Consider the following 15,095-nt stretch of genomic DNA (forward strand, 5'->3'; position numbering starts at 1 on the left):
TGTAGTAAAAAAAAAAGCAACCAAACCCTCTTGTGCATCTACAAGGCCACGGTCAGCTGAGAAAAAAAAGAGGGAAGGGAGTGTTCAAAGGTCACTAGCATGTAAAGCTTAAAAGGTTGGATAATGAGGATGCATGCATGGGGATAAGATGATAACTAGATTCCTACAAGTATTTACTAACTAGTTAAGTTCTAAAGTGGTACTTACATGTGTAAATATGGGCTAGTTAATCCAATAAGGTTGTAGAGTGGGCTAACATGTCCATTAATACTAATAAAAGCCCAAGTTTCATGTAAGTAACTGATGTTTTGCGAGGTGTATATAAAATAGCTTATATTTTACTAGGAAAAACTATTAAATACGATACAATTTTACACAAGATATTTATTTATTTATAGAATGGATATACTTAAACCTTGCTACAACACTTATAGGCAGTGTACCTAATCGTACAGTAGTGTAGTTTTTAGTAAGTCCGGTTCGTTCCACAGGGAAATCTTTAAACAAAGCTCAACGCTATATTAGTTTACTTTTATAAAAATACAAATATATATATAAGTAATATTATTATTATAAAGGGGGGTTTTTACCGTTTAATGACCGATTTGTCGATTTTAAGACTTTTAGTCGCAGTTAAAACCTAATGTAAAATATAAAATAAATACAAGACTTAAATTAAAGCGTAAAGTAAATAACGATAATGAAATTGCGAATAATAAAAGTGCGATAAAATAAACTTGCGATAATTAAAAAGTACGATAATTAAAAGTGCGATTAAATAACAATAAATAAAAGTGCGATAATTAGAAGTGCAATTAAATATAAAATAAAGGAAATTAAATATGAAATAAAAGAATTATGCTTATTTAAACTTCCGTAATCATGATGTTTGACGTGTTGATTTTAGTTTTATGCCTATGGGTTAATTGTCTTTTGTCCTGGATTATTTAATATGTCCGTCTGGTTTTTGTCCATAACAGTCCATCAGTCATAAATATAAAGTGCGAGTGTCCTCATCAAATTATTCTTATACCCGAAGTTAAATATTCCAACTAATTGGGGATTCGAATTGTAACAAGGTTTTAATACTTTGTTTAATGAATACACCAGGTTATCGACTGCGTGTAAACCAAGGTTTTACTACTTTGTTAACAATTACACCAATTACCCTTGAATGTAATTTCACCCCTGTTTTAATTATTCTAGTGGCTATTAATCCATTCACGTGTTCGGTTAAATGAACGATTATTCGTACATATAAATACCCCGCCCATCGTGTCCGATCGAGTGTATATGGTAATTTATAGGGATGCCCAATTGTAAATCTTTATATTAACATTAACAAACTATCATTTAGTTAAACAAATATAAAGCCCATTAATAGCCCATAGTCTAATTTTCACAAGTGTCGTTCTTTTGTCCAAACCCCAATTATGGTACAAAGCCCAATTACCCAATTTTAGTAATTAGCCCAACATCATGATTACTTCGTTTTAAATAAGCATAATAATAACTTAGCTACGAGACATTAATATAAAAAGGTTGAACATAACTTACAATGATTAAAAATAGCGTAGCGTTACACGGACAGAATTTCGACTTACACCCTTACAACATTCGCTAACATACCCTTATTATTAGGATTTAAAATTAAAATTAAAATTAAAATATAAATTATATATATATATTACGTATATATTGAGAGAGAGATAGATATTATGTGTTTTAAAACTCGGCAGAAAACTGGCTTTATATAGGACCTGACCAGCATTTTCACTCCATGCGACTCGCATGGATTTTGTGCCTCTGGCCATGCGAGTCGCATGGCCACCCTGAATCCAGCCAAATTGCTTTGTTTTCTTCTTGCCGACGTAATATAATAATTATATAATATATAATTATATATAATTATATATATATTATATTATATTCTTGTGCATAGTAGACTAGATATTTTTGGTCCGTTGCGTCGGGCGTTTCTTCTAGGCTCAGGTCCCGGTTCCGGATTTTCGGACGTCTTCGCGTATTATTTTATATCGTGTACTTTGCGTCTTGTAACTTGTACTCTTGTCATTTTGAGACGTTCCTCATCAATATTTTGAACCTTTTTAGTTGTATCTTGTACTTTTTAGCTCTTTGGACCTTTTTGTCTTCAATTTGTCGAATCTGTCTTTTGTCTTCACTTTTTAATATTTAAACGAATATTGCTTGTAAATCGAACAATACCAACTAAAATCTTGTCTTTCTTGGGGAATAATGCTATAAAATATATGTTCCTTTTTAGCCTTATCAGTAACAATTAAATCCAATTAAAGCCCAAGTAACTAACTAATCACCATAGTTAATTAAAATGATTAATAAAATCAATCATGAATGTAAATAATACTTGAAAATATTATTCGTGTAAGTTTCGTGTGTCACAAAGACGTTTCGGGCAATTAAAGTCAAGTACGTTTAGTCATGGCAACATGTAAATGTAATAACATACATTCGTTTAATCACACGTATTAATAATAATAATTATTAATAAATGAACGTTGGAAAAACCAGGGTCGTTACATTACCCACCTGTTAATGAAAATTTTGTCCCGATGTGGTTAAGGTGGGTGTGTCTTTTATAGTTTCCTCGGGTTTAGGTCAACGACACTGGCAATCAAATAGCCGATTTACTTTCGGTTTCCAAAGCAAAGTGCACATTTGAAAGGCGGTTTACAGTCCCACATGACTATAAAAATTTAGATCCTTTAGGAAATTGGATCTTTATGAAAACATTTGATCTTTTGAAAATTCAAGCTAGATTTTACCCTAGACAAGTTTTCTGATTTGATCCATCATCGGTGTTGCAAAATATATTTGTGGATCAATATTTTGGCTGAAAACTTTTAGGCTCGTGTAATCCACTGCTATCCCGGTATCGAATAGCACACATCCAGTTTACTTGTTCCGTATATTACCTTTCGGTAAACTACCGTTCGGTTGTAAAGGAAAGCGATGAACAAGAAACTGTTAAGGCAATGTTTTGTGACATGCAGATGATTATGGTCTTTTTAAACGTGTCGGATGCTAGAACTATCCTTGGTAGGAGCGATAGTAAAGATCATCCTATGATTTTTCGGTCTGGCACAAGGTCCTGTCTCCGACCATGCTATGCAACCACCGTTCTTACAGTTGACACCCGATTTAGTTCAGGTGACCTAATGAATTCCAGGTGAATTCCTAGGATTTTACGTTCAATGGTAATGAACGCATTGAAAATGGGTTTTCAGAAAACAAATCGGTTTGTATTTTTGATCAAAATATTTTCTCGTTCAAGCTCGAGTTTAGATATCATTGAATTCCATGAGTTTGAATTCTCAATCTTTAAGGTCAATCTCAAGGATTGAGTAATATCAGGCTTAAAAGCTGATTTTTAATCTTTAAGGAGATTATCCTTTCTGGGGATCTGATTCATTAGTCTTATCCAGCTAATTTGCACGGTGCCTCCCCATTGTACGAGATAAATCCTTCTCATAGTTAGGATAAATCTGACCACTTGGCGACCCTGTTTAATGCTGAGGTCCGTGGATTTCCTGCTGATTTTAGTGATGACTTTTCTAGATTTTTCGTCAACCTACAGCTGGTCTGGACGACAACTTCATGACCTAAATCAAGAAGCGCGTGTCTTTTTCGGAAGACTTTACTTCCTTTTAATGATGGAATTGATTCATCGTGTAGATCCATCTCTTCTTTTCTTTCATTGGGTAAAACAGTTTAGTTTAGTCCAAAGCAAAAGTATTTTCAGTTATTTGTTACAGATATATGTTTAAAATAATTTGGTAAATTTTCCCACACTTGGCTTTTATTTTCCTTTTTATCGTCCTCTATTCCATTTTAAATGAATTTTAACATTTTAGTTTGTTTCTCAATTTATGTCCTTTCCGAGGTAACAATAATTTCGGTGTTAAAACCTAGTTTTATCGTTCATAAATATGTATAAACATGATTTTGAATTCATTTAATTGAAAATTTTGAAAAATTTTACTAGAATTGGGTAGTCAGTATATAAGACTAGGGCTGTTCTTTTTTATCAGAGAGCACTAGATTCTAATACAACTACTGCTTTACTAGTATTTTTAATGGTAACCAAGTGTATAAAGTAAAAAATGTTAAAATCCGAAAGAATTTAACCCCTTCCCACACTTAAGATCTTGCAATGCCCTCATTTGCAAGAAATCAGTAACAATTTAAATTATTGAGGGTGATTTGTGTGAAAATGATTAAATTTTTACCAAAGTTTCCAAATATATTGGCGTTTGTTTGCTGAATGATAAATGGTGCACGTCATTTGTTCATTCCGTCTTGTTGTTATTTCACATATATTTTGCATCATTGTCGTCAAAATTACTTGCTTTTGCTGAACTTAATGCCAGTCTTTGAAAACGCGTTGTTTTACCCTGTTTTGTGCATAAAATAGAATACATACAATACAAATATAATCATACATGTAATTTGAAATGGAACTTTGGCATCCCACTTTCAAACTATAAGAAAAATATTAGTACACAATAATAATAGAAATATCAAACATTACATAAATGTAATTAAAATGTTAAGTGTTTAAAATAATAAAAATATAAATTACCAACTTATCTCTACTGATCAGGAGGTGGGTTAGGAGGAAAATTAGGATATGGATCCCAATTCATGTTCGCGTCCGGGTTCCATGGCTGATTATAGGTGAACTGGTATGCTGCGTCATAATCATATGAATCATAGGGTGGTCTCATTTCTGGCTGATGTGCGGGATAGTATGCGGGTCGGGTCGGATAATACATCTCGCCAGGCTGCAACTGGCTTATAATTTGGCGCTGATGATAATCCCATCGGCCATGCTCTCGTTGCCGGGAATGCTCGTAGTCATTCCGACGTTGCCATGCCTCGTACTGCATATGCCTATCATAGTTCGTCATGTATTCATCCTCCATACGAACGCCTAAATCAAGAGCAGTCTCCCGAACAACTCCTATAATGTTGTTCGCCTCCTCCATCTCGTCATCCGAACCTCTTTCTACCTGTCGCTGAGGTCCCTCGTATCGATATACCCGACCACGTCTCATCAATAATACCCTTGCACCGTGATAAAGGTTTGAACTTATAGTTTCACCTTCGTCCTCTATTTCGTTCATTGGACCCCCTTGGTGCTTATCCACACCTAAATACTCTCCAATGAGAGTAATGAAAATACCACCACCTATAATACTCCCCGATTTCATCCCCGAAACTACATTAGCGAGATAATAACCAACACAATAGGGAATGTTAACGAAACTCCTCGGGTCTCTAATACACTTGAGGTAGAACAAATCGTTTACGGTCAATTTCTCCTTATTCTTACCCCTTTGTGTAATTGTGTTTGCTAAGAATCTATGAATCACCCGGAGTTCAGCTCTGTCTATATCTAAGTATGTATGATTTCCACTGGCGTGAAATTCATTAAAGTGGGACATACGCCTCCAGACGGCGTTAATATCAAATTCCCTATCTATCCTTTCTCCTTGGGCAATCAGGCTATTACAGTCGGGGCTCAAAAGTTCAGCAGGGGTGTAAATCTGTAAGGCCCTGGCTAAATCTATCATGGACATTCTGTACATGCGTCCACCTAACAGAAATCTAATAAAGCTTCTATCATCTATCCTCCTAACATCACTGTTTAACTTAATAGTACTAAGTAATTCTATACACCATTCCCTATATATGGTTCTACGAATGGAAAATAGGCGCATCCAATCGTTAAACTGAGAATTACCATACCTTTGCACCAATAATTCCCGAATCGGTTCGGCAAGGTCAACTGTTTCCAAAGGTACCCAGTCAATTGCCCTTGGCATTTCAACAACCTTAAAGTAGAGAATGTGCATGTTCTTTTGATAATCTGGATACTCTATCCAACATCGATCAAATCTCAGATTTGGGTGTAACTGATCTTCATTAATGTCTAAGCTCAGAATCATTTGATGTGGAGCGAATTGACGAAACTGATTCATGAATAATTGATCTTGATCGTGATATGGAATATGTTGATCCTCATGTTGTTCTTCTTCTTGTTGCATATGTTGTTCTTGTTCATAAAACATTTCCGGTTCGGGCTCTGGTTGTCTGGACGATGATGCACCGTCCGTATCTGTATTTCTCTGCAAAACACATTAAACACAAAATTTGTGCATCCAAATATGCATTAGTGTTAGCAAAATAATAACTTGATACAATTATGATGACATGTTCAATTCATAACACATTTTATACACATTTTCTTAACAATAACAATTCTACACTTTTACATACGAAAATGTGTACAATGTTTTATCACATTTAAACTCTTAAACATGTCAACAATAATCATTATAGCAATTAAACACTTGTTACATGGCATTCAAATCAAACTAGTGCTCATTTTCATATTTTTGTCAAGTCTACACTTTGTCAAATAAGCATATACGAAAAATGTACATCAAGTTCATAAGCATTTATCTCAAATAACATGCCAAAATAATCACTACTAGCAATGAAACAAGTTTCAAATGGCCTTTATATCAAATTATCCAAGTTCATGAATTTTTAGACTTAAAAAGTCCACTTTAATTCTCAAAAACATGTTTAGGCTCAAAGTTTGGATCAATTAACTACCTAAACATGTTACACTACTTAATTTAGCAACAATTCATGACAAAAATCGGCCATAACCTGTTTATATCAAAAAGCCCCAAATTGCTCAAGAACACAAACCCTAGATTCTTAAAAATTTGAAGTTTTTAGCTTCAATTCATGTTAAATAGCTTCTATCTAGGATATACATGCATAATATAACAACAATTTAGCTCTAATTACACCTAAATTTAACAAAATCAAAATATAAAATTTCTAGCTCAAGAACACAAAAATTCGAATTTAAAGAGATTAGGGGTGAAATCTTTACCTTTCTCCTGAAGGGGTTGAGACTACTGAATCTAGGCATGATTGTTGTGAAGTCTTGCAAGAAATTTGGTGAAAAATGGCGGATTTTTGAGAGTATTTGGGTGCAAGTTCGTGTATATGTGTGTGTATTGTGAGAAAGAAACAGATCGACTGAAATTTTGATCCTGTCCAGTTTTTATTAGCCATGCGAGTCGCATGGTTTTGTGCATACCCCCATGCGACTCGCATGGGGTGTAATTTCTGGTATTTTTTTTTTTTTTTTATAATAAACCTTATACTTTTAAAACATAGAATTAAATAAAATTTTAAAAATTTTGTTTCTTTTTAGGACGAGGTCGTTTCGGGACGATGCCCTAGTCTGTCCCTCGACAAAATTTTAAAATTTTGTCATTTTCAAGCGATTGTTTTAAAAGCTTAGATTTTTGGATTTTTTAATTTTTTTGGCATACTTTAAATCAAAAAGATTAAAAATAATGATAATAAAAGTTCTCGTCCCTCCCTCGGGTAAAGCAATTTCGGTTCAAAGACCTAGTCTTCAACTTACGACGAATTTTAAAAATCATATTTTTAACTTAATGAGATAAAGTAAATTTTTGTTTTTAGATTCACACAACTTAAATATAAAATTCAAAATTAATATTAAAAAAAATCACACCAAACTTAAAATTTGAAATGCATAAAATTAAAAATTCATATTTTAAAAATTCACACCAGACTTAATTTAAAAATTCATATTATAAATTCACACCAAACTTAATTTAAAAATTCATATTATAAATTCACACCAAACTTATATTAATTTTTCAAATATTTACAATTTTAAATATATTGTTTTTACAAAGTTTACAATATTAATTTAAGATTTAAATATTAATTTTAAAAATATGGTAAAAATAAAATTAAAAATCTTTTTGTCTTTTTATCCCACTTTAATCAATCAAATATTATCAAAAATATGCGCCCCTCTTTTCGGTAAAGTAATTTCGGTTCCAAGACCTAATTTAACTCATGACGAATTTTTGAAATATTTTGGGTTGATTGATTAAAGATATTTATACCTTAAGAATAAACGTTAAATTTCGCAGTGATGTAATAAATTTTTGAATGATATCAATAATTTCGGTCGCCAAACCTAATTTTATTCAATACCAATTTAATACTTTTTAGCGAACAAATTAGCGTTTATTATCAAAAGGTTAAAAATAAAAATAAAAATAAAAACTGTACAGACATACCTGTGAAATAGATTTCTTAGTTATATGATCTATTCCATTCATAAGATAGTCGGTTTAATTGATTTTCCATGGCTGCATAGGCGTAACCTCGAGCATTCAGTGTCTTTTCTTCTAAACATATGAACGGTCCGTCTCTGCATAAAGTAACAAATTCGGTATTTGAATAGGTTTGATTATTTGAACATTTACCTCCATGTGACCATTTTCCGCATTTGTGACATCGTTCTAGGTGTCGTGCTCTTCTTTTCGCTGCGGATTTTGATTTTCCTTTACCAAATTGTAACTTATTATCTTCGCATCTGGATTCTTTTCTAACTCCGTCCATTCTTTCTCTGATTACTGATACTAATTCGCTCGGTAGTATGTCATTATTACGTTTAGTGATCAAAGCGTGTAGCATTAGACCATGGTTTAGTTCACAGGCAGTCTTCATTTCGTAAAAACCTAAAAAAATAAAAATTCAGAATGGGGGGAGAAGACTAGTTCTTTAGGGTCTGCTAGGGAAAGACCATTCGGGTTCCATTTTCGAGAACTACACGAAAACAGACAATCTAATTCTAACAGAAATACATATTATCCTTTAAAGACTTGATTCTCCCCACACTTAGTTAGCTGTGGTGTCGAAATTGTGATTAACTTCATTGTCGACTTCCATCGGACCATGTATGTAATGTTTAACTCTATGACCATTAACTTTAAATTCAATCCCATTTGAATTTATTAATTCTATCGTTCCGTATGGGAAAACTCTTTTGACTATGAATGGTCCAGACCATCTTGATTTCAATTTTCCAGGAAATAGCTTGAATCGTGAATTGAAAAGAAGAACTCTGTCTCCTTCCTTAAATTCTTTTGAACTTCTGATTCTTTTATCATGCCATTTCTTCGTTCTTTCTTTATAGATTAACGAATTTTCGTATGCTTCATGTCTTAATTCTTCTAATTCGTTTAGTTGACTTAATCGTAGACGTCCGGCTTCATGTAAATCAAGATTACATGTCTTCAAAGCCCAAAATGCTTTGTGTTCAATTTCTACTGGAAGATGACATGCTTTTCCATAAACAAGTCTAAAAGGTGTGGTTCCAATTGGAGTTTTGTAGGCTGTTCTAAAAGCCCAGAGTGCATCCTCCAATTTAATGGACCATTCCTTCGAATTTGATCCTACAGTTTTCTCTAGAATACGTTTTAAAGCTCGGTTGGTATTTTCAACTTGTCCACTTATTTGTGGATGATATGCGGTGGAGATTTTATGAGTTACTCCATATCTTTTAAGAACTTTCTCAAGTTGATTATTACAGAAATGAGTACCCCGATCACTTATTAAAGCTTTCGGTATTCCAAACCTTACAAAAAGACGTTTTAAAAAGTTGACTACAACTCGTGCATCGTTAGTTGGGAGAGCTTGTGCTTCCGCCCATTTAGATACATAATCAATGGCTACGAGTATATATAGATTATTATGAGATTTTGGAAATGGACCCATAAAGTCAATACCCCAAATGTCAAATACTTCACATACTTGGATGACATTTTGTGGCATTTCATCACGTTGACTTATTTTTCCGGCCCTTTGACATGCATCACAGGATTTGCAAAGAAGGTGTGCGTCTTTGTAAATTGTAGGCCAATAGAATCCAGCTTCATAAACTTTTCTTGCTGTTAGTTGAGGCCCATAATGCCCTCCTGTTGGTCCTGTGTGACAATGGTTTAATATTTTACTAGCTTCATCTCCAAATACACATCGGCGTATTATTCCATCGGGACAACTTTTAAACAGATGTGGATCTTCCCAGAAATAGTGTTTTATATCACTGAAGAATTTCTTTCGTCTTTGGTACGATAATCCTTTTTCAAGGAATCCACAAACTAAGTAGTTTGCATAGTCTGCAAACCATGGGATTTCTTTATAATCTATCTTCAATAGATATTCATCAGGAAAGTTGTCTTGTATGGCTGATTCATTTAGAACTTCTAATTCGGGATTTTCAAGACGAGAAAGATGATCAGCGGCGAGATTTTCTGCTCCTCTTTTATCTCGGATTTCAATATCAAACTCTTGTAAGAGTAAGATCCAACGGATTAATCTTGGTTTAGCATCTTGTTTTGAAAATAGGTATCTAAGAGCAGAATGGTCGGTATAGACCACCGTTTTTGCTAGAACGAGATATGATCGAAATTTGTCAAAAGCAAAGACAATAGCAAGGAGTTCTTTTTCAGTAGTTGTATAGTTCGTTTGTGCTCCTTGTAATGTCTTACTAGCATAATATATAGGTTGAAATCGTTTTTCAATCCTTTGTCCTAAAACGGCTCCCATTGCAAAATCACTTGCATCGCACATTAGTTCAAATGGTAGATTCCAATTTGGTGTTATCATGATCGGTGCATTAGTGAGTTTTTCTTTAAGAATATTAAAATATTTGATACACTCATCTGAAAAGATGAATGGAGCATCCTTTTCTAGGAGTTTATTCATAGGAGTGGCAATTTTAGAAAAATCTTTTATAAAACGTCGGTAAAAACCGGCATGCCCTAGAAAACTCCTAACTCCTCTAAAATTTGTGGGATGTGGAAGTTTAGCAATTACATCTACTTTAGCTCTATCCACTTCAATTCCTTCTTTTGAAATTTTATGTCCAAGAACGATGCCTTCTTTAACCATGAAATGGCATTTCTCCCAATTAAGTACTAGATTTGATTTTTCGCATCTAATTAGCATTCGTTCTAGATTAACTAGACATGATTTAAATGTATCACCGAAGACTGAAAAGTCATCCATGAATACTTCCATGCATTCTTCTATCATGTCGTGAAAAATCGCCATCATACACCTTTGAAAGGTTGCAGGGGCGTTACAAAGTCCAAATGGCATGCGTTTGTAAGCAAAAGTACCATAAGGGCACGTGAATGTGGTTTTCTCTTGATCTTCGGGTGCTATTGGAATTTGAAAATATCCGGAAAATCCATCTAGAAAACAATAGTAACTATTTCCGGCTAATCTTTCCAACATTTGATCTATGAAAGGTAAGGGAAAGTGATCTTTTCTGGTGGCGTCATTTAATTTTCTATAATCAATACATACACGCCATCCTGTTACAGTCCTAGTAGGAATAAGCTCATTTTTCTCATTTGTAATGACAGTCATGCCACCCTTCTTAGGCACGCATTGAACTGGGCTTACCCATGGACTATCAGAGATTGGATAAATTAAACCTGCATCTAGCAGTTTAATAATCTCTTTCTTAACTACATCTTGCATATTAGGATTTAGTCTTCGTTGGCGTTGCACATACGTTTTATGACCTTCTTCCATAAGGATTTTATGTGTGCAATACGAAGGACTTATTCCTTTAATATCATGAATCTTCCATGCAATGGCTGGTTTATGAGCTTTCAACACAGAAATGAGTTGTGATTTTTCATTTTCAGTAAGAGAAGACGATATTATTACAGGTAATTCAGATTCACCATGTAAATAAGCGTATTCCAAATGGTTTGGAAGTGGCTTTAACTCTAATTTCGGAGGTTCTTCTATCGATGATTTATATCGATATCTGTCTTCTTCTTTTAGCATTTGAATTTCTTCTGTTGTTGGTTCATATCCATTAGCTATAAGTGTAGCTAACATTTCAGCTTCATCAATTGGTTCATTACCTTCTCCTAAAGAACATTCTCCTGTTCCTTGTAATTCTGGAAATTCTTCTAATAATTCTGCATGTGCATCTATAGTTTGAATATAATAACATGTATCATCTGCAGATTGTGGTTGTTGCATTGCTCTATCAACTGAAAAGGTAACACTCTCATCCTCTATACTTAGGGTCAGTTTCTTACCGAACACGTCTATCATTGCTTTAGCCGTGTTTAAGAATGGTCTTCCTAATATGAGAGGAACTTGAGAATCTTCTTCCATGTCCAAAACAACAAAATCTACTGGAAATACTAAAGTACCAACTTTAACTAGCATGTTCTCCATTATCCCTCTAGGATATTTTATTGATCTATCGGCTAGTTGTATGCTTATTCTGGTTGGTTTCAATTATCCAAGGTCTAGTTTAGTGTATAGTGAATACGGCATTAGATTTATACTAGCACCTAAGTCTGCCAATGCTTCTATTGAACTAAGACTACCCAGAAAACATGGAATTGTGAAACTTCCTGGATCAGATAATTTTTCTGGTATCTTATTCAACAGCACTGCTGAACAATTAGCATTCATAGTAACAGCCGAGAGTTCTTCCATTTTCTTTCTATTCGTGATTAGATCTTTCAAGAATTTAGCATATCTTGGCATTCCTGAAATCACATCAATGAAAGGAAGATTTACATTTATCTGTTTAAACATATCCAAGAATTTGGATTGCTCGGCTTCAAGTTTTTCTTTCTTCATTTTACTCGGGTAAGGAAGTGGTGGTTGGTATGGTTTAACATAAGGTTTATCCTTAACTGTGTTATCTTCATTAACCTTTTCAACTACCGGTTCTTTTTCCTTATCTTGATCAGGTTGTGGTTCTTGTGGAGTAGGAATAGTTTCATCAGAAGTTACAGGTATTTCAGGTGGTTTAAGTGTTGTACCACTTCTTGTGGTAATAGCTTTAGCTGTTTCATTCCGGGGGTTAGCATTTGTATCACTAGGTAGACTTCCCGGTTTTCTTTCACCTATTAACCTTGCTAGGTTACTTACTTCTTGTTCCAGATTTTGAATAGAAGCTTGTTGATTTCTAAATGCTTGAGCATTTTGTTCATTGGTTTGTTTCTGAGATGTGAAAAACTGCGTTTGAGTTTCAACTAGCTTCGTAATCATATCTTCTAAATTCGGCTTTTTATCATCGGTTTGTTGTGGTGGTTTGTTTTGAAAATTAGGTCTTTGCTGATTGTAAGTATTATTGGATACTTGTTGATTGCTAGGACCTTGTTGGTTGTTGTATGGAATATTTCGGTTATAATTCTGGTTTTGATAATTATTCTGATAATTATTTCCAGGCCTTTGGTTTATGTATGAAATATTCTCTCTTTGTTCCATTGTTAATTCAATACTGAGACAATCTTTTGTCAAATGTGGTCCTCCACACTGCTCACAACTAATTCGTATTGAGTGAATATCCTTAGTCATCTTTTCCATTCGTCTTTCGAAAGCATCTATCTTTGCGGAAATGGAATCTAAGTCATGGCTAGAATCGGCTCTAGCTGCTTTAGATGATCTAATGATATCTTTTTCTTGGTGCCACTCATGTGAGTGGGAAGCAGTGTTATCAATAATTTTGTAAGCATCAGTTTCGGTTTTCTTCATAATCGAACCACCAGCTGCTATATCTATGTCTTTTCTTGTAGTGATGTCGCATCCTCGGTAGAATATTTGTACTATCTGACAGGTGTCTAAACCATGTTGCGGACATCCTCTTAATAACTTTCCATATCTTGTCCACGCCTCATATAGAGTTTCATTTGGCTTCTGTGTAAACGTAACAATTTCTGCTTGAAGTCTTACGGCTTTAGATGCAGGAAAAAATTGTTTAAGAAATTTGTCAACTAAAACATCCCATGTATCAATCGCCCCTTCAGGTAACGATTCCAACCAATCTTTGGCTTCTCCCTTTAAAGTCCAGGGAAATAACATGAGATATATCTGTTCATCCTCCACTTCTCGGATTTTAAATAGTGTGCAGATCCTATTAAAGGTACGTAGATGTTCATTTGGATCTTCCTTCGGCGCACCACTAAATTGGCATTGATTAGTCACCATGTGTAGAATTTGTCCTTTGATTTCATAATCTGGCGCATTAATGTCTGGATGAGTAATTGCGTGACCTTGGCCAGTGCGTTTAGCTCTCATTCGGTCTTCCATACTTAAAGGTTCCAGATTCTCCATAATTGAATTTATTGAATCGGTATCACTAGATGATTCTGATTTAATGGTTCGTTCCTCAACAATCTCTGTTTGAATGATTGGTGGTTCCGGAGGAAAGTTTAATGGTTCGGGATCTACAAACCGTTCCTGAATATTCTCCGGATTCTCAATTGTGAGGTTTGTTTCAAAAACTGGATTATCGGAAATTTGAGTTTGAGGATTTGGTCGACTTGATGACGATTCTAAAGAAAAATCAACGGCGGCGATATTCGTTAAACGATGTCTTGATCGAGTTACAGGTGGTGAACGTATGACCGGCGGCGAACGTCTTGCTCGGTGCATTCACTGAATATCCTATTAGTTTTAAAAAGGAAAGAAAAATTATAATAAGTTATCCAATCAATAGACTTTTCTGATTTTGCCCATGTTTCGAATAGCCAAAAGATGCAGCAGAGGGGCAGGATTCGTTTGGTCTCAATATAATTGAGGACTGTTTGGCTCCAATAACCCGGTCCACGTACAAATCCAACTATTACTACGAACCAGAAAATTTTGATGTCTATTAATTTAACCACTTAAAATAAATTTTCGTAATTTTAAGAAATTTAGATAAGAAGTAGAAAAAAATTCTAAGTCCTAAAAACTAGAATGACGAGAAATAAGAGAGAAAAAGAGTTCGTCGCAAAAGGTTGAAAAAGAAAAAATGGTTGAAAAATAAAAGGTGACGGAAAAATAAAAGAAACTTATAAAAACTTAAAAAAATACTTGACTAACCTAACCTTATTACTACAATTAACTTAAAATTATAATCGCAAATTGAAATTACTAATTGGAATGATAATTGATACATAGTAAAAGGTGTCTAAAAATATTAAAGCTTACAGGAAAAACTAAATCCCAAATAGAAATAACTTAAAAAGAAACTAAAACTTAAAAAGGCGTCGCAAAATTCTAAAGCACCTAAATCTTAGTTTAAAGAAAAAGCACTTAAGGAATTCTACGGCAAAGCCTAAAAATCTAGGAGTAAAAATAACTATAGCAAAAACTAAGTTTAAAATTAAATA

The sequence above is a fragment of the Rutidosis leptorrhynchoides genome, chromosome 7 (assembly GCF_046630445.1).
Source record: "Rutidosis leptorrhynchoides isolate AG116_Rl617_1_P2 chromosome 7, CSIRO_AGI_Rlap_v1, whole genome shotgun sequence".
NCBI classification, from domain to species: Eukaryota; Viridiplantae; Streptophyta; class Magnoliopsida; order Asterales; family Asteraceae; genus Rutidosis; species Rutidosis leptorrhynchoides.